This window comes from Canis lupus, chromosome 24 (assembly GCF_003254725.2).
Source record: "Canis lupus dingo isolate Sandy chromosome 24, ASM325472v2, whole genome shotgun sequence".
Classification (NCBI taxonomy): Eukaryota; Metazoa; Chordata; class Mammalia; order Carnivora; family Canidae; genus Canis; species Canis lupus.
Genome location: NC_064266.1, coordinates 26,134,484 through 26,157,558, shown reverse-complemented (window position 1 = coordinate 26,157,558; position 23,075 = coordinate 26,134,484). Strand labels below are relative to the sequence as shown.

The 23,075-nt window shown below is 44.0% G+C and overlaps 1 protein-coding gene across 7 annotated transcripts in view; it reads left to right on the top strand.

The window, feature by feature from the left end:
* The window catches only part of LOC112673925 (BLCAP apoptosis inducing factor), a 55,876-nt gene that overhangs the window by 19,636 nt on the left and 13,165 nt on the right, over positions 1 to 23,075 (top strand). For 2 of the 7 annotated variants that reach the window (XR_007405479.1, XR_007405482.1), the window contains one exon: positions 3,053 to 22,325. The exons of 1 other annotated variant lie outside the window; for it this stretch is intronic. The gene's annotated coding sequence lies outside the window, so the exon portion shown is untranslated. Of the gene's footprint in view, positions 1 to 739; positions 926 to 3,052; positions 22,353 to 23,075 lie in introns of all 7 variants that reach the window. 4 more of the 7 variants (XR_003145124.3, XR_004808783.2, XR_007405481.1 and 1 more) reach the window with 4 other exon arrangements.

Genomic DNA, 23,075 nt, shown 5'->3' with positions numbered 1-23,075 from the left:
AGTGCGGCAGTGTACTCAGATATAGCCAAGGGATCAGGGCCACAGCCAAGTGGAGCCCAGCAGGCACTTGGATCTGGGCTCTGGGGCTCAGGGAGAGATTGGACTGGAAGTACTGGCCCAGGGCCAAGGCCACTTTGAGAGTAAAAGGGAAGCCCGAGAATGAGTGAGATCCCCAGAAAGAGAATGGGACAGGGCCCAAGGTAGAATCATGAGTTACAGTGTCATGTGAGGAGCCAATCAAGGTGAGAGCAGGTGACAAAAGGGAAGGACCTCAGAGATGCGACAAACAACTAGGAGAGGGGTTGCCAGGGCAACCAAGGGAGTGAAACATTCCAAGGAGAAAGTAATCAACTGTTGTCAAATGCAGCAGAGAACTCCGATAAATAAAGATAATAAATAAATAAATCCAAATAAATAAATAAATAAATCCAAATAAAAAAATATTTTCTTTGGATTTCATGATTAGTAAGTTTTGGGTGACCTTAATAAGAACATTTGGTGGGGAGGGGGGTAATGGAGCATAAACTGAAATAACCATGTGAAGGGGAGGCGATTTTGTCACTAAGTCCTTTGAGGAGTCTGGAAGGAGGACTCGGAGAGGTCAAAGATTAGAGGTGTACGAAAGATACGAGCAGGTTTATAGGAAGACATCAGCTCCCAAGTGCAATAAGCATTGTTGAATGACAAAAGTTTATTCATTCTACATGTTCTAACTCAGTGCCTATTATGTGCCTGGCAGTGTGCCTAACAGCGGGGATATAGGCAGAATCCCTGTTCCCGTGGAGCCTGCGGAGTAGAAGAAGAGAAAGAGACGAATGAAATAGTGGCGCTTATTGGTCCACAACAGGGGCAGGCACTCTAAAGGAAGGAGCCATGTGACAGGCGGACCTGTCCTAGGCTGACTCCAGGAGGCTTCCCTGAGGAGGTGACACTTGAACCAAGTTGTTAAGAAGGGAAAGGAGTTAATTAGAGAAAATTGGGGAAAAGCATTTTGGACGAAAGGAACAGCCTGTGCAAAAGGAGATGAAGCGAGACTAGAAAGGCAGGCAGTGCTGGCTGTGCGGGCCCATGGAGGCCAGGGCTGAGCTCCTGCCCACATCCTGGAGCAAGGGGAGCAGGGCCAAGACCTACTCTGGTATGTCACGGTCATCTGAGACTCTCTGTGCTATGGAGAAATCAGAAGAAGCACAGGGAGACTTAGGGAGACCAGTTAAGGAGTTTTTGTGGTCATGGTAGACAGGATTTAGACACAGTCAACATAGTCTGGTTAGTCTTGGTGCTGATGGAATGAAGTCGGGCAGGGAGAGGAGGTATTCAGAATGACCCCTACATTTCTGGCTTGCCTTACTGGTGAGGTGGCAATGCCATTCTCAGAACTGGAAAGCCCTGGAAAGGGACTAAGTCTGAGAGGCAGACTCCAAGGCTGGTGGTACAGAGCTGAGACATCCAAATGGAGATGGGAAGGGAGTGGCTGAATACAGATATCCAGAGCTCAAAGTAAGAAATTACAGAGATGGGCTCAGAGTTCCTGAGGGATCCCAAATGTGAATTAAAGTAGTGTTAGGTTTCTGGAATATACTGAGGCTATGAAGGGTGGCTGAGGAAGAAGAGGCCAGAAATGGAGCCCAAGAAGCACCAACACTTGGGAGCTGTAAAAGAAAAGAAGGATCTTCCTAGGACACTGAAGAGAAAGGGCCAGAGAGGTCTTTTGGCAGAAGGATGAAGTGATCAGCAGTGAGTATCAGGGGGGTCAGAGTATCAGAGTATGCAGAGAGGTCAGGGGGACAGGGCTGATCTGCGGGCCCCTCCCATGTACAACTGCCCAGGTACCATGGTGGCCCTGCTGATTGGCACCCACCAGGGCCCATGTTCTGAGACCTTTTGGGGACTTTGACCGAGGCAGCTTGGGTGGGGGTCGATTAAAGAGAGAAAGGAAGAGGGAGCAAAGTCTAAGGTTTTTAAATTTTAATGTTAAAGGAAAGAGCAATGATGGCATAAGAATTCTGAGGGAAGCAAGCCTGAGTGATGAAGTGATTAAGGATGGAGACAATTAGTGTGAAATTAGCTCCCAAAGGGGTTGGGATCAAGTACAGAGGTGGATAAACTCGTTTGGGGCAATGTGTATCGGACTGAATTAGGCAAAATTAAATTATATACCTTTCAGAGAGTAACTTATCTCCATGTTCTTTTGGGAGCTTTTATTTGACCTGTGTACTGACTACAGTGTTAATTAGACCCATTGTATTCTGTCTTGTGGCCAGGATTGTGTCTTATTTTTTGTGTTTCTCAGCACCTAGCAACAGGCAGTAAGCTCTTTGGGTGCCAAATTGGTATTTTCTGCCTTGGAATCAAATATCTGAAGTCATTGGTCAAACTTTTTGACCAAAAATAATCCAGGACTTCTCCAGAAGTTACAATGCAGGAAAGAATTGGGGCATTGTCATGAGTGGCAGGGGTTTGGGTGGGTGGATGGGTGCAGAAAAAGTAGAGGAGCAAGCTCCCCTCCCATCCTTGTAAGCTCCATGACTTATGCATGTTTATATTCATCATCCCAAGTGACCTTCATATCCCCACCCCACCCCCAGCCATGAGACAGAGCATTACCCAATTTAACAGAGGAGGAAACCGAAGCCAGAGGAGGAAGTGCCTTACTGACACAGCACACGTGGCGGGAACTAGGTTCAGACCTCAGTCATCTAGTGTAACAGTCCTTCCTAGGACCAGGCTAAGCTGGAGAGAAAGAGGAAGAGAGGGGGCCCATGAGGTGCAGGTGGAGATTCTCTGCAGGTACTTGCAGAAGAGTGGAGGTGTGGTCCAACTCCAGACCTACCGGATATTAAAGCATCGAACCAAACCACAGCGATGAAATCCACAGTGCTAGCACAAAAGCAGGTAGCACTCTTGCGTAAGCACCCCCGCTGCATGAATGATAAGTACATTCTCTCTTTGAATCTAAAACTTACGTATTTTTTAAAATTTTAAGTCTTTAACCCATCCGAAATGTATTATCATGTATGGTATGACACAGAGATCTGATCTGATCTTTTTCCAGATGGATAACCAGCTTGCTAAGCACCATTTATTATCCCAACACCATCTTTTCTCCCAGTTCCCTATGTCTAGACTATTCAGATCTGTTGATCTGTCTACTTCTGGGCCAATACCAGACTTTAATGAGCAGAGCTTTCTTTTACTGCCTGATAAGGTAAGTACCCCCTCTCCTTGGCCCTTGTTCTTTTTAAAAATTACCGTGGTCATATTGCACATTTACTTTTTCATATACATTTCAGAATCAACTTACCAAAGTTCCAGGATAAAAATCTTATTGGAATTTTGAATGGGATTGCATTGAAGGGAAAAGGAACACCTCTAGGATGCCAGTTCTCATCTGTGAACATGATATCTGTCTCTATTTAATCAGAGTCTTATCTCTTGGATTTGATTTTTAATGCCTTTTAATAAAGGTCACCCACCTTTGCCATAAAGGTTTTTCACACTCTTTAACTCAGGTTTATTCCTGAGTACCTTATCTGTTCTGTTGCTTTTGCAAGTGGGAAGAGTTTTCCTTTTCCTCTTCTGGCTTTCCAAATTCTAGTCAATTTACTAATCACTCTGCTTCATTCACAGACACACTCAAAGTAAATGTGCTTTGTCCCTGGGCACATAAATGAGAACACAGCACACATGTAAAGCAGAGCTAATTGGCTAGAAATGAATTAGAATTTTTGAATTAAATTTTAATTATACAAGTAATACATGAATACATTTTCCTTTAAATAAAATTAGAGTGTTACAGAGAAAGTCTCTGCTGGACTCCCCCCCCCCCCCCCCGTCCCGCCCCATGCCCCCAATCTCTGCCCCAGGCCCCTCCTCTCCTTTAGAGGTTGCTGCTGCTCTTAGCTATTTACTTAAAATATTTTCTTATGCCCATTGAAAGACGTCTTCTGTTCTCTTTTTGTGTGTGTTTCTTTGCACAGACATGGTGTGTACACACTGGAGGTGTTGCTCTCAGGTTAGTGTACCCTGCAAGATTCCTAGTGTAGCTTGTTGCAGCTGGTGACTGGTGGCCATAACCGATTACACCACGTTTGATTTCCTTGCTTCCTGTTAATTGACTGTTAAAATGTTCCCAGTTCCATTCCATTAAGACAAATCTGTGAGAGCATCCTTGTACATTGCCTGTTTTGCACATGTACAAGTGTTTCTCTGGGACAGATACTTGAAAATGGAATTGATGGGTCATAGGGTACATACATCTTGAATTCTAATAGGAACCGCTAAAATGTTCTCCGAAGTACCTTACTAATGTAATCTCCTGCCAGCTGCATATGAGCATCCATTTCCCAGGCTGTTTCCAAGTTTTACATGTATAACCAGTCTGATGAGTGAAAAATAGTATCTTGTTTCCATTTGAATTTTTCTGATTTACCTACAAGACTGAAGTCTTCATCTATTTACTGTCCATATTTATATTTCCTCCTCTGGATTGCTTGTCCACATCCTTTGCCTATTTTTTTAAAGTTTTTTTCTTTTGTCTTTTTGCTATTGACCTTTAGGAGTTCTTTATGTATTTTGAATACTAATACTTTGTTATGTATATTGCAAATGTTTTCTACACTGTGATTCTTGTTACTTAATTATATGGTATCTTTTGTCTCAGAAATTTAAAATTTGATAAATCAAATTTATCAATCTTACTTTTATGTCTTTTTTACAGTCTTATTTAAGAACACCTTTGCTATATGAAGGCCATAAGCATTTCCTATGTTTTCTCTAAAAATTATAGTTTACATATAAATATATATTTAAGCCTTTGTACTATATACACAAACTAAATTCTATATGCATGGATCTTAAGATCTGACTTTAAACTCCCCATTCCCAAATAGATAGGTAATTGTCCTAACACCATTTATGTAATAATATATCATGTCTCCACTGATTTAAAATTGCTACCTTCACCTGACACTAAATTCCAATGCGAGTCTATGTCAGAGCTCTTTCTGGTCCACTGATCTATTTGTCTACTCCTGAGCTTGATAATATGCTTTACCAACTGGCGGGACAAATCCCACCCTCTTTGTTGTTTTTGCAAAATTGCCTTGGTCATCCTTGCATATTTGTCCCACCACATGAATTTTTAAATCAGTCTGCCGGGTTTCAGGAAAAATTTCATTGGGATTACTTTGAGTTTACGGGTAAGTTTGAAGAAAATTGGCATCTCTGGCATATTTGGTCTTCCTACCAGTACACAGTGCCAGGCTACCTCTCTTAGGCCTGGTCTTATATGTCTTCCTGGGAAGTTTTACATGTTCCTCTGGTCAAAGTCTTGAATATTTCTTGATAAATTTATTCCTGGATTTATCTTAGGTTTGGCTGTCACCTGAGAATAGACCTCTCCTTTGTTTGTTTGGCCCTTGTTTTTCTTTATTCCATTTCAACCTGTTTACTAATCACTGTGCTTGGTTTGCAGACACACACACAAAGTAACTGTTCTTTCTCCCTGGCACAAACATATGAGCATAACCAAACACATGGAGCTGGCATAATTGGCTGAAAACAAATTAGAACCTTTTTAAATTATACTTTAATTAAACACGCAGAGCATGAATACATTCTCCTTTTTAAAAGTAGAACAATATCAATATAGCTAAAGTTTCCTTTGGCCACCTGAGATCCTAGTGCCTTCCCTTTCCATGGAGGTGCCGCTATTCCCAGTTTTATATATTGCCTTCCATAGTAAATATGTAGTATTAATGGAAGCATTTTAAATTAATTATACCACATCAGAGGGATTATACTTTATCCTGCATTTTTTCACTCATTATCACATTATTGAGATCTACCCATGTTGTTGACATACCAGCTCTTGTTCATTCTTTTAACAGCTATGTGGTACTCCGTCACATGACTGTACCATGTTTTCCCTATTCTAGCATCCAAGACCCTGTCAGGGCTCCCCCCGCCGCCGCCCCCCATCATGAAGAATGCTGCTGAGAGGGGCGCCTGGGGGGCTCAGTTGGTTAAGGAGCTGCCTTCAGCTCAGGTCATAATCTCGGAGCCCTGGGATTGAGCCCCACATTGGGCGCCCTGCTCAGCCAGAAGTCTGCATCTCCCTTTCCCTCTGCCCTTCACCACCCACTCTGCTGCTCGTGCTCTCTCTTTCTCAAATAAATAAATAAAATATTTTAAAAAATTAAAAAGTTTGCTGCGGAGAACATTTTGGTACCTGTCTCATCCTGAAATATTTCTGTGGGGTAGGTACTGAGAGTGGAACTCTGGCCTCTCTGGTGCCCACTATTGTAGTGTTAATAGACGTAGCCCAAGTTGTTTCCTGGAGTGGCTATGACAATTTCAACTCCCTCCACAAGTAAATGTAAATCCTTATTTTTCCAGACCATTGCCAGCGTTTAAAGTTTCCAAACCTCAGGGGTAAAAAATGGGTTCTTCTTGCTTTAATTTGTGTATTCCTGAGTGACTGGTCGTGCTATGGTCTCCTCATGGGTCTCCTGGCTGTTTATGTTGTGTCATGTTCAAAGTATTGTGCATCCCCCCACCTTGTCCATCTTTGTCCTGGGTGTCTTTTTCATATTGATTTATGGGAATTCTTTATGTATTCTTGATAGTACTTCCCTTTCTGCCCTACGCATTATGCAGAATCCTCTACCATTTGTCTTTTAATTGTAGTGTATCTCTTACTACACAGCTTTTTATTTCTATGTCAAATTTATAACCTTGCTTTGAGAAGGCCCTCTTTACACTAAGATCACAACCATTTTTCCTCTCTTTTTTCTAAAGCTTTTATAATTTTCTTTCTCACATTATTTTACATTATTTTGCAATTTTCACATTTAAGTCTTTGCTATGTATGAAGCTTATTTTTAGTGTGAAATTGGTATTTAACTTCAATAAGTTTCAAAACTGATAACCAGTGTTTTTCAATACCATTTACTGGATAATCTGTCATTTCTCCACGGATTTAAAATTGCTACCTTCACCTGACACTAAATTCCAATGCGAGTCTATGTCAGAGCTCTTTCTGGTCCACTGATCTATTTGTCTACTCCTGAGCTTGATAATATGCTTTACCAACTGGCGGGACAAATCCCACCCTCTTTGTTGTTTTTGCAAAATTGCCTTGGTCATCCTTGCATATTTGTCCCACCACATGAATTTTTAAATCAGTCTGCCGGGTTTCAGGAAAAATTTCATTGGGATTACTTTGAGTTTACGGGTAAGTTTGAAGAAAATTGGCATCTCTGGCATATTTGGTCTTCCTACCAGTACACAGTGCCAGGCTACCTCTCTTAGGCCTGGTCTTATATGTCTTCCTGGGAAGTTTTACATGTTCCTCTGGTCAAAGTCTTGAATATTTCTTGATAAATTTATTCCTGGATTTATCTTAGGTTTGGCTGTCACCTGAGAATAGACCTCTCCTTTGTTTGTTTGGCCCTTGTTTTTCTTTATTCCATTTCAACCTGTTTACTAATCACTGTGCTTGGTTTGCAGACACACACACAAAGTAACTGTTCTTTCTCCCTGGCACAAACATATGAGCATAACCAAACACATGGAGCTGGCATAATTGGCTGAAAACAAATTAGAACCTTTTTAAATTATACTTTAATTAAACACGCAGAGCATGAATACATTCTCCTTTTTAAAAGTAGAACAATACCAATATAGCTAAAGTTTCCTTTGGCCACCCTCTGAAACCCTGGTTTCCTACCCCCTCCACAACTTTATGTGTCTCCTTTCATAGAAATGTATAGTAGTCATGTAGATATTTTGAATGGATCATCCCACTTTATGAGGATTTTACTGTAATTATTTCACTCAATCATATATTTTTAGAATATACTCATACAAATGGCTCTTGCTGGTTCCTTTTAGTAGCTGTATTGTATTCATTCCTCTGATAATACCACATTTTCTCTTCTCTAAGATCCTTGGACAAACGCAGTTGCTTTCTTTTCTTTCCTCCATCATAAGCAGCACTGCAGAAAACAGCCTTGCACATGCTTGCTCTGTAATTTTTTTCTGGGATTGAGAATGGAATTTGGGGTCCCAAGGTGTCCACATTTTTAGTTTTAACAGATACTACCAATGTGTCCTCCGTAATTTCTGTATCGTTTAAACTTCCAGTAAGAGGATATGAGAGGACTCAAATCCTCATACCATAAGCAGCTGTTTTAAATATTTGCCAATCTGATGGGTGAAGAATGGAAGCATTTTTTATATGTCGGTAGATATGTTTGCAAGTGAGATTTTCATGGGCACTGACATTTGTATTTTCCTTTTTCTGAATTATCTGTTTATTTTTGCTCATTAAAATAGATGGTTTGTCTTTATCTTATTGACTTGTGGAATTTCCTAATATAACCCAGATATTAATCTCTTATATATACATGGCGAGTATTTTCTTCTGGCTCATCTGTTGCCTTTAACTCTTTGTAGGCTCTTTTAGAAGTTATCAGTTTTGACCTAACCAGATTTATCAGTCTTTTCCTTTATTCCTTTTATGGATATATCACACTTAAGCCTTTCTCACACCTATGGCTTAAATATATTCTGTATTCTTGTCTAATAAATTTGTCTTTATTTGGGTCTTTCATGAATGTGGAATACATTTTTAAGGTCGAAGTGAGGTATGATCTAACCACTCCCCAAATGTACAACTGACTGTTGCCACTCAAGAAACTAACCAGTTCATCCTTTCTCCACGGATCCAGAGTGAAGCTGCCTCACACACTGAGTGACAGCATCTAGGTTGGTGTGAAGCCCCTGTTCTGTTCCACCAGTCTATATATTCCTATTTTATCTGCTAGGGCTTTATGCTACCTTTTGATATCTTTTAAGTAAAATGCCCCCTTTCACTGTGCTTCTTTTTCAATTATCTAAGTGAACTATCACTCTGCACATTAACTCCTCCACATGAATTTTTAAAATGGCTTGTCAAGTTCTGTGAATTTCAAGATTAATTATGGGAAATTGACATCAATACAATAGTGAGCCTTTTGATCTGCGAGTTCAGTAGAACCCTGCATTTATTCTGATTGCCTTGTATCTCTTCAGTTACAATACTTTTCTCCATCAGGAACCTACCCATTTCCTAATGGGTTTATTCCTGTATTTTTATTGCTGTGAACAAGTTCTGCACTTCTTTTTTTTTTTTTTTTTTTTTTTTTGCTCTTGCTTGCTACATTTTCTAAAAATCTACTTACTAATCACTGTAGTTCATTCACACACACACACAAAATAGACGTTCTTCCTCCCTGGACACAAACATGCAAACGCTGCCAAACACACGGAGCTGACATAATTGGCTGAAAATGAATGGGAATTTTTTCAAATTAAAGTTTAATAACACAAGCGGAACATGAATACATTCTCCTTTTTAAAAAATAGAACATTGCAGATGATGCCGAAGTCCCTTTTGGCCACCCACTGCCATCCCATTTCCTCCCTCCTCCCCAGAGGTAACCACCGTAATGGGTTCACTGTGCACTTTGCTAGACTTTCTAAAAACTTCTAAATTCACGGGTAGGTACCCACAGGAAATATATGTGATAGCTGTCTCAAATAATGAGAATTGTGTCTTTTTCTTTCCAGTTTTCATTGATATTCAATTTTTGTAGTGACCTGGATTTTATTATGGTGAAGGAATAAAATGTCAGTGTTATCACCTGTCACAATGTGAAAGGAAAGATGTAGAAGTCAGAAGACAGCCCTGGAGGGGGACCTGGGGGTGAGGGCTGATGGGAATGATGAGGGGAGGCAAGAGCTTCTGTGGGCATGCAGTGGATCAAGGCGTGAAGGGGCACGTGGATTTCTCAAAATTGAAAAGATAACTAGTAGAGGTACTTTAAAATTGTTGGGAGAATCAGGGATGGAAGGAGTATTCTCCAAGTGTCCTAAAGCCTAATCTTCCAGTTGGGACATCAGTGGATCTCATGAACTAGAAATAGAGGGTAGCAGATGCTGTTCAGAGAACTCCTGTGACCCAATTTTGTCTAGGGTCTTAAAAGGAAACTTTTTCTGGTAGTGTCAAGGAAGCATTTTATTCTCTGATTAAGGTGATGCACCGGAGAGCTTTCTTGGCCCTGCCCCTTCCCTTCTGCCTAGGTGATGTTGGGTGAAACTGTGATGCATGGAGGGGCACCTTGAGTGCTCAGTCACTTAAGCGTCCAACTCTTGATTTTGGCTGAGATCATGATCTCAGGGTAATGAGGTTGAGCCCTGCATCATTGGACTCCATGCTGAGGGGAGCCAGCTTGAGATTCTCTCTCTCCCTCTACCCCTCCTCTCCCTCTCTCCCCCCTTCCCCTCTCCCCCTCTCTAGAAAGAAAAGAAAGAAGAAGAAAGAGAAAGAAAAAAGAAAGAAAGAAAGAAACAGAAAGAGAAAGAAAGAAAGAAAGAAAGAAAGAAAGAAAGAAAGAAAGAAAGAAAGAAAGAAAGAAAGAAAGAAAGAAAGAAAGAAGAAGAAGGAAGGAAGGAAGGAAGAGGAAGGAAGGAAGGAAAGAAAAAGATGGATAATGTGATGCATGGAGCTCGGACAGTCATCTTGTGACCAGGAGGGGAAGGCGAGGAGTTGAAGCTCTCTACTGACTCAGAGCCTGGTCACTTGGAACCATTGATTTCTATCTGGGCTTTTCATTCTCTGAAATAAATAAATGATCTTACTCTTTAAGCCACTTTTAGGTGTTCTGTTAGATGCTGGTGAAAGCATCCTTCCTAATTCAAGAGATCTAAGAGCTTTTTAGAGTTGGGGAAGTGATCTCAAGGAGCAGATCACATAGTCTAGGGTGGGAGTTTAGGGGTAGGGAAAATATGGAGAAGGCTGCTCTTCATCAAAGTCTTGCTATTCTCTTGGATTTTTTTTAAAAAGACTATGTGTTGTGTTACATGGAAATAAATAGAAAAATATTTTTTTAAACAATTCTGATAAGTGTGTCAAAATGTAACCAGTGGCTGCCCCTGGTTACCTTGGGTATGCAGTAACCTTCTAAGATGTCCTCAAATTATTTCTGTAGTTAAAAAAAAAAAAAGTCCAAGACCCAGGTTTTTAAGAGATGGCACATGAAAGAGGTGAATTTTGAGGCAGGAAAAGGAAGGAACAGAGGTGAAATCCTAAACAAAGACCTCTCACCTGGCCCCACAAGGACCGCCATGGGCTCAGGGCATGCGTGGTGCAGGAGATTTGTGACAGATCTGGCTGGCCAGCACACGCAGGGCATCATGCCAATGAATTTGAGCTTTTATCCTAAGGGTAATGAATCAGGGATGTGCTAGAGCAGGGAGGCAGGTGTGAGCTTGTTCTCATGCAGTCACGGTTCTCCTGTGGCAGTGAGGGAAGCTCCACTCAAATCCACTTGGGCAGAAGGAGAACTCAGTTGACTTCTATAACCAAACCACAGGCCAGGTTGGGCCTCTAGGTCACCTGGAGCTATGGACTTGGCCATCAGACCCTCTCTCTCGTCTCCGGGCTGCCCCATCTCCTGGCCTGCCAGCCTCACTCTCTGGAGCCCGCTTCTTCCACATACTAGCATCTTGGCTAGGAGCGCCTCACTTCCTTCAAGTTGTGACCAAAAAGAGACCCAGGGGGAAGCTCAGGAGTTCGGTTAGCAGGCCTCCCTCACTTGAGTCGTGCTCCTTGTTACTTACTGTCTAACTGCTCTGTCCTCAGCGCCCTCATCTTCAGACCACATTTCATAATAACAGCACCAGCCTCATTAACACTAGTCTTATGAGGGTCAAAGGAGATGATGTCTGTGAAGGGCTCAACCAGAGCCTGGTGTGTAGTGAGTGTTCTATAAATGTTAGGAGCTCTCTCTGCCCCCAAGTTAAAAAATCTGGGGACAGGCTCTGATTGGCCCAACCTAGGTCAGGGGCTCGATCACCCTTGGCCAATCAGTGATGGCCAATAAAGTGTAATAAGGTGAATCCCATTCAAAACAGATAGGTTGGAATGCAGAGTGACTAACCAGGAGAGTTGGTGCTGGTCTAGGTAAAGAAAACAATGAATATGCCCTGTTATTCCTCTGCTGTCTGCAGAAAAGTGTTTGAAGAGGGCCTCAGAAGCCTAGAGGGACAGAGGATACCTAAGAGGCCACCACGGTTGTCCCTGAGAAGTGTTGCAGGCCTAAGCTAAAGAGTGGATGGAGAGCAGGTGGATTCAAGAGAGGTTTTGGAGGTAGAACTAGGGAGCATGGTGCCAAGCAAGCACAAGAGATGAGAGAGAATGAGAGGTTGCTGACCCAGAAACCACCACAAACAGAGGCTGGCCAAAGTATAGCTTCTTTATTTCTCCAAGATTGAAGTTCACTCTACCACCACCCCTGCCCCTTTCTAATCAGCAGCAAAAACAAACTTAGTTCAAGGTAAATGCAATCACTTCTGGACTTGACCTAAGTCTCCCTTAAGCAAATTCTTGGTCTGCTTCCAGCTTTTCTGCTTCCCACTACTTCCCTTCTCCTCAAGGGTGGTCTTTTTTCTGAGATCTCCTATTTTGCCCTGGCACTGGGGTGTACATCTGATCCATTCGCTGAGCCAAGGCATCCCCGCTGAGTCCTTGTCTTGACCACAAAGCATGTGCAAGTCCGCCAGCTACACTCTCCCACTTCCCTAAACCCTCACCATCAGCACCTTGCTATGGGGATATACAGGACTCCAGGGGGAACCCCTAAGCCCATTTGTCAGATACTTCTTCCCATCAGGGCTCTCCAGTCCAAGCTGGGTTGAGGAGGGCAGCTGGTCTTCTGGTCAACACCATTAAAAGCCAGGCAACAGCTCTTTCTATTCTTTTACTTCTTTTGGGAGATCTAGTATTTACTATTACTGATGTCTCCATATGATTCCCCTTCTCACTAGCTAGCGAAACCTTTATTTCCCTTCAGGCCGAAAGACAGTTTCTGCATTCTACCCTATTTGCTGTTCATGACATCAATTTCAAGTTCTGAGTCCATTGGGTTCTTTCCTCTTTACAAAAAGCCAGCAACCACAACTAAATGTCCTGTCTCTTTGTAGGTTTCAAGAGACTATTTGAAACCATTGACCATCTTGCTGCATTCATGCTGTAATAACCCCTGTTCTCCCCCAAAGCTTTGACTGTATCAGGAGAAAGTGACCATGGCCACCATCATTTCCTGCCTCCCTATATATACATACTATTCCTCACATCAAGTAGTAGAGACTACTTTTCCTGCCCATGAATCTGAGCTGACTTTAGTGATTTTCTTGGGCAAAGGAATATAGCAGAAGGGATGTTATGAGACTTGTGAGACTAGATCATCAGAAGCTTTGTAGCTTCTCCACGGGACTCTTGAAATACTTGGTCTTGGGACATTTCCTCTTGCAACCGAACTGCCACTATGTGAGAAGTCCATCCTGTGTGGTAAATCCACTTATGGGCACTCCAGTCAACAGCTTCAGCTGAGCTCCCAGCTGGCGGCCAGCTGTGTAAAGGCACCTTCCTGCCCAGCAAGCCCAGCTGAGCCTTGATGACTCAAGTCCGGCTGCCATCTGACTGCAGCTGCAGGGAGACTTTAAGCAGGAACCACCCAGCAGAGCCCTGTCAACCCCCAGAACCATGAGGACTATTAAATTGCATTTTTAAGCCACTAGAGTTTGGGGTCATTTCTTAGGCAAAACAGTGACCGGCAAGGAAGTGGGAGGGAAGCACATTAAATAGTATATAAAAAATTCTATTACAGTATGGTAAATGCAATAATGGAACATAGGTACGTACAGAGTTTTCCAGTGGAGGTGACCAATGGTCTGACTTCTTAAAGATGAGCAGGAATGAGCAAGGTAGAAGGGACAAGAAGGACATTTCAAGTAAAGGAAGCAGCACAAGCAAAGCCCCACAAGTGAGAAGTAGCGAGAGTGAGCTTGCAGGCATCTAGGCATCTGGTATGCCTGAAATATAAAGGAAGGAGGGAATAGGAAGAATGAGACAGGAAGTGGACAGAGATCAAGCCCTTCAGGGCCTTGGGTGCCCCCCACATCAAGGAGATTGGACACCATCCTGCAGTCAGTGAGTACTATTGAATGCTTTTACATCAGTGACATTTCAGATTTATCTGGGACAATCACTGGTAGCCAGCATGAAGCCTAGATTTGGAAGGTGACAGTGTCTAGGTAGGGAGATGAATCAAGAGACTGTGGTCATGGTCTAGATAAGATAGGATGAGGCCTACCTGAAACTATGATGGGGTGGGGTGGGGGAGGGTTTGGACAGGACCCGGAAACCTTTAGAAAACAAAGCCAGAAATACAGGATGATTGTTGGCTATTGGGGTGAGAGCAAGGGTAGAGTGAAGGGTGACTCCTGTGTGTCTTAGGTGGGGATGGTAGAGAGGTTCTTGGAATGGGGAACATGGTACGGAGGCCAATGGGCTCAGTCTCAGGTAGAGCTGAGGGGCTGGGGGGACTGCCAGGTGACCTAGAATCTGAGGCTCAGGAAGAAATTCAATTGGAAGGGCCAACCCAGGGATAGAGGGTAATGGGAACCTCAGGAATTGTGAGATGGCCAGGGAAAGAGTGTAGCAAGAGAACAGGTGAGGGCCCAGGGCAGAATTGTGAGCTACAGGGAGATTTGAGGGGCCCCAGGGATGTGGGCAGGCAACAAAGGAGAAAGAGAAGGAAGGACCTGGGAGATGCGACAACTCAGAGAGGAGTTGCCATGGCAACCAAGGTAGTGAAGAGTTTCGAGGAGAAACTAATCAACTTGCTATATGGCCTGAGTCTTAGAAAAGCAAGAAGCAAACTCTTTTGAATTTAGCAATCGGAGGCTATTGTGAACCTTGGCATGAAGAATGAGGGGTAATAGCTAGTTTACAGGGGGCAATAAAGGGAATGGGTGGAGGAGATGCAACCCCCGGTCCTTAGAGAAAGCTTGAATGACTAGGGCAGGAGTTGGGTGGCAATGGGATGATTGTGGGTGATCACAGGAGGATTTTTCAAAACAAGAGACACTAGAATTTTCTCATCTTGAAAGGGCACCAGCAAAGAGGGAGAGGATGAAAAGAAGAACGATTTGTTGGGATTCATCCTCTGAGCTCACCTGAAAGGAAAACAAGTAGATATGATTGGAGATGTCTCAAGAGGAGAGGGCGAGACCTGAAAAGACTCCCTTTTGTGCCCTTTCCAATCCTGACAACTTGGAGGGAAGATTGTCTACACTGGCCAGTTCTGTAGGGTAGTTGAGATTACTAAGGGAAAAAGTTGCGTTGCAGTAGCTAGGGGGTCATTTGGTGACTGTTGTGGATGTTCCTCACTGGCTCCTTGAGCCTTTCTCTTTCTCCATCCTCTTCTGTGCCCTGGATGGCTGATCTCTACACCCCCAGGCTCCTTGCTCCCTGGCTTCTCACTGAGTTTGGCAAATGGAGGAACCAGTGGGGAGAGTGGAGGGAGGGAAGAAAAAGGTTCCCCTGGGTGACTTTCTATGGGATGTGGGTTGGCAGTGATTGCATTCTTTTACTTATGGCCACAGGTAGGGTCCCCTTCTTAAAGGCACCGCCTTCTCTATGTGTTCTGAGAACCCACATCCTCTTCTCATCTCTTCAGTCCTGGAAGTGGTGATGGTTTCCAATTTTAGTATATGTACTGCCGAAGCGAGCACTGGTGATGGTTCCAACTGTTACTCCTCTGTGGGTCCTCTGTCATCACTAGAACCCTGAACCCTGCCACACTCTATGAATAGTCCTTTCACTGCACTGGTTTCAGTTAAATCCTTTTGAGCACACCACTCTCTTTCCTCCCAGGACCCTGAATGAACTGGTGGATTTGATTCTTCTAAGCACTGGGACGGACATGTAGGAGGGTGTACAATGCTGAGTAAGGACAGAGGTGGTCTTGGCCTGCATATGCTGCCAATCCATTGAGGGAGACAGATATTAATCAGGTAAATAAAGATCTCCGTAATCAAAAACTCTGATAGTGCCATGAAGAGATCTTCCTAGATCAAAGAAGTAACCTTGGATCAGAGAAATGGAAGTTCATTAGGAATGAGGAGAGTGTTGCACATAAGGAAACAGCATACACCAAGCTCCATGGTGGGAGAGTGGTGCATTCCAGAAACCAGAAGGCCACCATGGCCATGGCACTTATTGGTAAGAATGATTTTGAAACAAATGATAGAAACTCAACCCGAAAACATTTAAACAATAAGAGATTTATTGCCACACATAATGAGAAGTTCCACGGGAGGCAACCCTAATGAAATCAAGGACCCAGGTTCTGTCCGTTCCTCAGTATGTGCGCTTCTGTTCCCATGGTCATAAGATGGCTGCAGCCACTCCAGGCATTATAATGATGTCCGTAGATGGATGAAAGGAAGTGATTCTTCCTTATACTTGTTTTTAAAAACTAAGAAACTTTTCCCAAAAGACTCCACCACCACCACCTCTCATTGGTCAGATTTGCCACAACTACTCACTCATAAACCAATCACTGTCAAGAGAAGTAGACCTGACCACTGTGACTGACATTAGATCAATCTGTGTCACATGGGGAGTGGCTTCTGTTAGCAAGAACCAAGGAGAATGACTGTCAGGAGGAGAGAAGCTGGAGAAATCAAAATTGATCTTTCTTGAAGATCACTGAATGGTTTCAATACGAAGAAGGCATAAAAAAATATGTATATTCTGAAACGGCCACTTGGGCTGTTCTGTGGGGGTTGGAAGATTGGAGGAAGAGCAGATTTGGAGAGACCGGTCAGTAGGTAACTGCAGCAAGAGATGGTGGCTTACACTATGCAATTACTGCTGCTAATGGAGACATTAAGCCTCACAATGGGATGAGGTCGGTGATGAGGAGATTCTAGGGCAACTGTTAAGTGTCTCCCACCAAAGTGGTGGTATCATCTCCTCAAAATAGGAAACACCAGATGAGGACAAACTCAGAGAAGAAAGATTAAGAATTTTAATAAAAAGAGATAATCAAGTGGAAAAAGAAAAACAGACCAGGAGTTTTATTGGGTCATGTTGGTGAAGATATCAGATATTGGTAGATGGTTGGTAGTCGAGTTCTGAGCTTGGAGTAGAGATCAGGACTGCAAATGGAAGAGCAGTCACTAAGGAGAAAGATGGGCATGTTGGTCTAGAGCTCAAATGTGGCTTGGGCTGCATTGTTGATTTGGGGAGTCAACCCCAGGAGGCAGGTACAGCTTTAGGGATGCACAAGATCAAGGGAAAGGGGACACAGTGAGAGCAAAGACCAGAGACCCATGGACATGCGAAGGGGAGTCTTTGAAAAGAGGGGAAGACAAGGAAAGGGGTTCTCAGAAGCCCAGAGGTCAGTGTGGCCACTGGTGGGCCCGATGCACAGAGGTCAGGGGAGAGAAGGGCATCTCCCACACCTGGTTTTGGGGTCCTTTGCCACAGCAACTCTGGGGGAGGGATGACCCGGAGTCTGGCTGAGAAAGCAAGAGAGGAAAGGGAGAGCTGGGGGGGACAGCAGGGCCCAGGAAGGTGCTGTGTCTTACCTGCTGATATTTGGAGGGTGGAGGGCTGTGGGAGCCAAGTTTGAGGAGCAGGGATGGGTCACGCAAGGGGCCCCGGGAATCGTGAGATTAAGTGTGGAGGTGAAGGGATTAGCTTTGTTGGTGGAAAGAGGCAAAATTAAATCATGTACATCTTACGAGGTAACTTGATCTCCATGTTCTTCTGGAGGCTTTTTCTCTGCCCTCTGGGCACCGACTACAGCTCTAATTAGCAGTAGTTTCATCCTGCCTCGTGTCTGGGGCCATGTCTTCCTCGTTTCTTGTACCTTTTGGCACCTAGCAACAGACAGCGAGCTAGGTAGAGGCAGAATAATTATCTTCTGCTTGAAATCAAATGCCTGAAATGGAGGTTCAGAAAATTTTCTTTTTAGCACAAAGACGTGAGGACTCTGAAGGAGGGAGATTACAGGCAGAAGGAGCTGTTGGGGTAGGTGAGGTGAGGGTAGAAGTCTAGGGGATGAAAAGTCACCAGGCTAGTCTGATGGCTGGGGACCAGCAGATGTTCTCGGAGGGTGGCACAGGAGAAAGGGCCAAGATCCCTCCCAACGCAAGTCCAGCTCTTCCCAGGAGGCAGCACAGCCTACTGGCCAGGCCTCCATCTCACCCGTTCACCACCACCTCGTTCTTTTCAATGACCCCATTGCCCAACCCGGCAGATACCCTTCTCTCCTGGAACTCACTCGGGCCTCATGGCCACCTCTGATACAGCCGACCGACCGCTCCTCCTAAAATCACCTCTCCTGGTCTCTATGACCCCACTGTGACACCAGATCTCCAAGTTAACCTCTACCCTCACTGGCCACTCCTCCTCAGCCTCCTCCACCCACCATCTAAGGGGTGAGTTCCCTCAAGACTCACGCCCTGGCACTTTCTATCTCCCTCTGTGTTCTCACCCTGGGTGGTCACTAACGACCCCAATTTCATGTCCCGCCTGCCAGTCCAGAGACCAGCATGCCTACCTACCCAGCCAACAGCTCTACCAGGATGTCTTTCATGACACCCCCAAACCTGCCACAACCAATCAGATTGCTCACTTCTCCCCAGAACTTCTCTCCTCCCTTGTCTTTTTTTAAAAATATTTTATTAAAAAATTAAAAAATAAAAATATTTTATTTATTCATAAGAGACACAGAGAGAGGCAGAGACATAGGCAGAGGGAGAAGCAGGCTCCTCGCAAGGAGCCCGATGTGGGACTCGATCCCAGATCCCGGGATCAGGACCTGAGCCAAAGGCAGACACCCAACTGCTGAGCCACCCAGGCATCCCTCTCTTCCCTTGTCTTTTTCCCCTTTTCTACAAAGCCCCAGCCTTCAACTCAGTTTCCCAAACCTGGCTTTTGAGTGTCATCCTTGACACTTCCCTGCCCTCCCCTCTTACCCGGTCCCAGAGAATCTGGGCAGCTCAGTCTCATCCCCAGCCCAACCGTTCCCACATCCAGTGCCACCACCTGGTTCCGCCACCTTCCACCCTCCACATTCCATCTTCTTTCGGCCATGGCCTGGCAGTATTCTCCCCACGGAGCCCTCTACTTGTCGCACAGAAGTAAAAGCAGACTTCTTAAAACCCGAGTAGTATCACATCATGGTCCTGCAAACTCGCAGCTTTCCGAGATTTCCCTTTGCCCTGAGGACAAAATCCTGTCCCTTCCTCGCAGTCCACCCGGTCTGCTGGCCATGTTGGTCCCCCTGGGATGCTCCAACTCACTGCCCTCCGGCCACAAGCGAATTCTTTCAGTTCCTCAAGTGCTCCAGCTTGTTCCTCTCCTAGAAGCTCTGCTCAGCTGTTTCTCATCCTGGGAAGGCTCTCCCCTAACTCCCTCCTCTCAGCCTCTCGGACTTACATGTCCTCTCAGAGAGGCTCTCCCCGGCCCCTTGGCCAGAGCAGGACCCCTGCCCATCCCTTCCTCCACATTCTGTTCTTTTCCCTCGGGGCCCCTGTAATCATTTCTTTGGAGTTGCCTTTTTTCACTCTGTTTTGAAGAGCGCTCCCCTAAAAGAGCACTTAGCCATAGTCACTCTCCTGGAAGCTCCCTGAAGTCCATTTCTTAGAGACCATCTCCTTCCTGCCCATTCTGGTATTTCCACACCTTGTACACAGTTATTGAGGGGAGAATAAAGCTGTGTTGATGTTCTTTACTTCACTTGACCACCCCAGACCCGTTTTACAGAAAACCGAGGTCCTGGGGACACGGTGCACAGTGGGCACAGGCACTGCTCAAACTCAGGTCTCCAGACCTCACCTTCAGACTTCAGGGCCGTGCCTGCCACTCGACTCTCTCTGTGGAGCACAATGATACAATTTGACTTCCAGGGAATAGAAATAACTAAAAATTAATTAATTAATTAATTAATTAATTAAAAATAAAAAAAATTTAAAAGTGGGTATATGAGTGAAAAAGTGGTGCCGTGAGATATCCATTGTGTGATGCCCAAACGGAGGTTCAATGTGGGCGTCAGATGCTTGGGCAGCTGAGCTGATGTGAAATAGAGCTGTCCAGGGCTCTAACCCCAACAGCTATTGCAGCGTGATATGACACAAAGTAACAGGGTTTTTTGTTGTTTTTGTTTTTAAAGAAAGACATCTCAGTGGAATAGGCTAGAAAGCCCAGACACAGATCCCTGCAATATTTCCCACTGTGGCTTATGAGAGCAGAGACATCACAAACTAATGGGGACTAGAAGGGTTTCTCATTGAGTGGGGCTAGAAAATGATTTTTATCTGGGAAACAAAAAGCAATTTTTACCTCCCTTTATACTAACACTGAAACCGATCGATGCCAGGTGATTAAGGAGCACACTTGTTGTGACGTGCACTGGCATATGGGAGAGTTGAATCACCACATTGTACACCTGAAGCTATGATCACACTGTATGTTAACTAACAGGAATTTAAATAAATAAATAAAAACCAATGCCAGGTGATTTAAAGAGTTAACCCCCCCCCCCTACACACACACACAAAAGCGTACTACTCACTAGGAAAAAAATGGAAACGATTCATTATTCAAACTGTGATTAAGGGAGGCCATTGTAGCTTTCATAGCAATAGAGAGAATTATAATGGAAAATACAAACATAATTGACTATAGGAAATGTAAAGCTTTTCTGTGTTGAAAATTCTCATAAATAAAACATTCACAGAAGGCAGTAGGAATTTTCATAATGAAATGTTGGGGCAATAAAAGGAGGTAAGGGTCCATTTATAAAAGATGAAGTTCAAAAGGCAAATTCAGTTGCAAATGTTGAATTTAGTCATAATAAAATAACCGTAAATTAGGATGGAGAGATACCGCTTTGCGCCCGTCGAAGGAATGCTATAGAACAAGAGGCTCGCAGCGCTGGCTCTGTCCTGGTGGCATGGGGCTTCTTGTACACAGCTGGCAGGACTCTGAAGGAGCAAAACCTTTCTGGAAAGCAATTTGCTTAAGATGTGTGAAAAGCCTCGAAAAGGTTCACACTGTTTGACTTGGGAGTTCCATTTATAGGAAGCTCATCCCAAGAAAGTGATCTAAAACACTGTCCCAAGCCTGGTACGGAAAGATGTGCACTGCGGTTTGATTTATAAAGGTAAAGAAGAGAAAAGGAAAAAAAGAAAGAAAGAGAAAAAAGAAATTCTCCACAACTCCAGCCCCAGAAGAATGGTTAACAAAATTATGTTTCATTCATTAAGTGGATTATCAGACAGCCATTAAACGTAATAATTACAAAGAATGTTGACTAACATGGTGAAATGCTTAGCATATAATCAGTGTGAAGGGGTGGCACAAGATTATATATATTATAAGTATTTACTGTAAACAAATGCATTAAAAAAATTTCTGAAGAAACGTGCTCTTCACATGCATTTTCACATAGCATGGCAGTTCCTGGGATTCTTGTCAAGATTTTTCTGTTCCTCATTCTTTCGTTACGCTCCAAATTTTCCATAATGTTCACGTATCACTATTTTATGGGAACATATTTCAAAAGAACACAAGAGAACAGGAATAGTATAATGAACACAATATACAATATACTTACTATCCAAGAGCATGTATCACCTTCATAGTAGGAAAAGCAAGAAAAAAGAAAAAAAAAGAGCCAGGTCCTAAGGGACTGCTGGTACCTGCATTGGGCAAGTTTTGGAGGTGGGTGGAGGATGGGCTGGAAAGGAAAGGAAATGGTCCAGGGTCTGGAAGGCTACCCCAGCGGGTTCCTTTTTCAAAGAGTTGAGATACAAGGACCTCTGTGCTCCTAGTGACTGGTGCTCTTCATTTGAAATGCCTTTCCTAGAATATGGCAGGTTCCCTTTGGACATGGATTTGATCCTGAACTCTGAGTTGCCTAGGTCAGCATGTCTATTCCTGACCATGCTGTTGAATTGCTGTTGCTTTGTCAGATGCTACCTAGTAGGACAAATCCAGTCCTTTTACTCCTACTATGTGCCCACCACTTGTTTTTCTTTCTCAAAATTCTCTTAGTTGTTCTTGCCGATCTCCTCTTCCATATGACCTTTAGAATCAGCCTATTAAGTTCCACTTAAAAATCCTGGTGGGATTTTGATTCAGAAGGCATTGAATTTGTCCGTTAATTTGGAGAGAATTGACATCTTCAACAATATCGAGTCTTCAGGACCCTAACATTTCAAGGGTGGTTGAGTCAGAGCCTCTGATTAATGAGACTGGGAAGACAAAGTCGTCATAGAGACGGGTTAAAAACAAGGAGAGAGTGTTGTCATGGAAACCAAGAGAGCCAAGCGTTTCAAGAAGGCGAGAGTGATCAACAATATCAAGCCCTGCAGAGAATTCCAATAAACCAGGGATGGAAAAACACCCAGTGCAGTTGGTAATTAGGAGGTTATCGGAGCCCTGGGTGAGAGCAGTTTCTGGGGTGAGACAGAGCAGAACCCCAACTGCAGGGCCTGAGGGTGAGAGATAGTCAGCAAAGACGCCCCTTTTACAGAAGTTTGAATAATTAAGTTTAGATAATTAAAAAAGTTTCGAGGATTGTCTGGAAGCTAGAGAGTGAAGTGTGAAGTCAAGAGAAAGTTTTCAACTCAGTTCAACAAATATTTTTTGAGTGAGTCCTCTGTGCCAGCTGACCGTTAGGGAAATGGTAAGAGTAGGACAGACATCTCCCTGCCCGCATGAAGCTGATAGTCTAAGTTGGGAAGCAGATGTGAAGCAAGCAATCACAGGAGCACATGGATAATTACAATGATAATCACAAAGGAGAGGTGTATGGGGCTGAGAGCTTCCAGGGGGCTGGAGTCAGGGAAGAGAGGATCTGTTAATATTTCCCAGAGGAGATCTGAAAGATGAGTGAGCATCAAGCAGGGTAAGAGCATTGCAGGCAGAGGGAGCAGCATAGGCCTGGGGCCCTGCCGTAGGCAGGACAGGGTCTGTTCTGGAAAAAGGGAAAGAAGGCCAGGGAGCCCGGGGCTGGTGGATGAGGGGGAACAGGGCTGGAAATGAACTAAAAAATTGGACAGGCTTGGATGGTGTGGGGCTGTCTTCTGAGAACGATGGAGGTTGGGGAGCGGTGCTTTGGTGTTGTTTACAAATGCCAGCAGCTTGTTCCCATTTGCATGTTGAA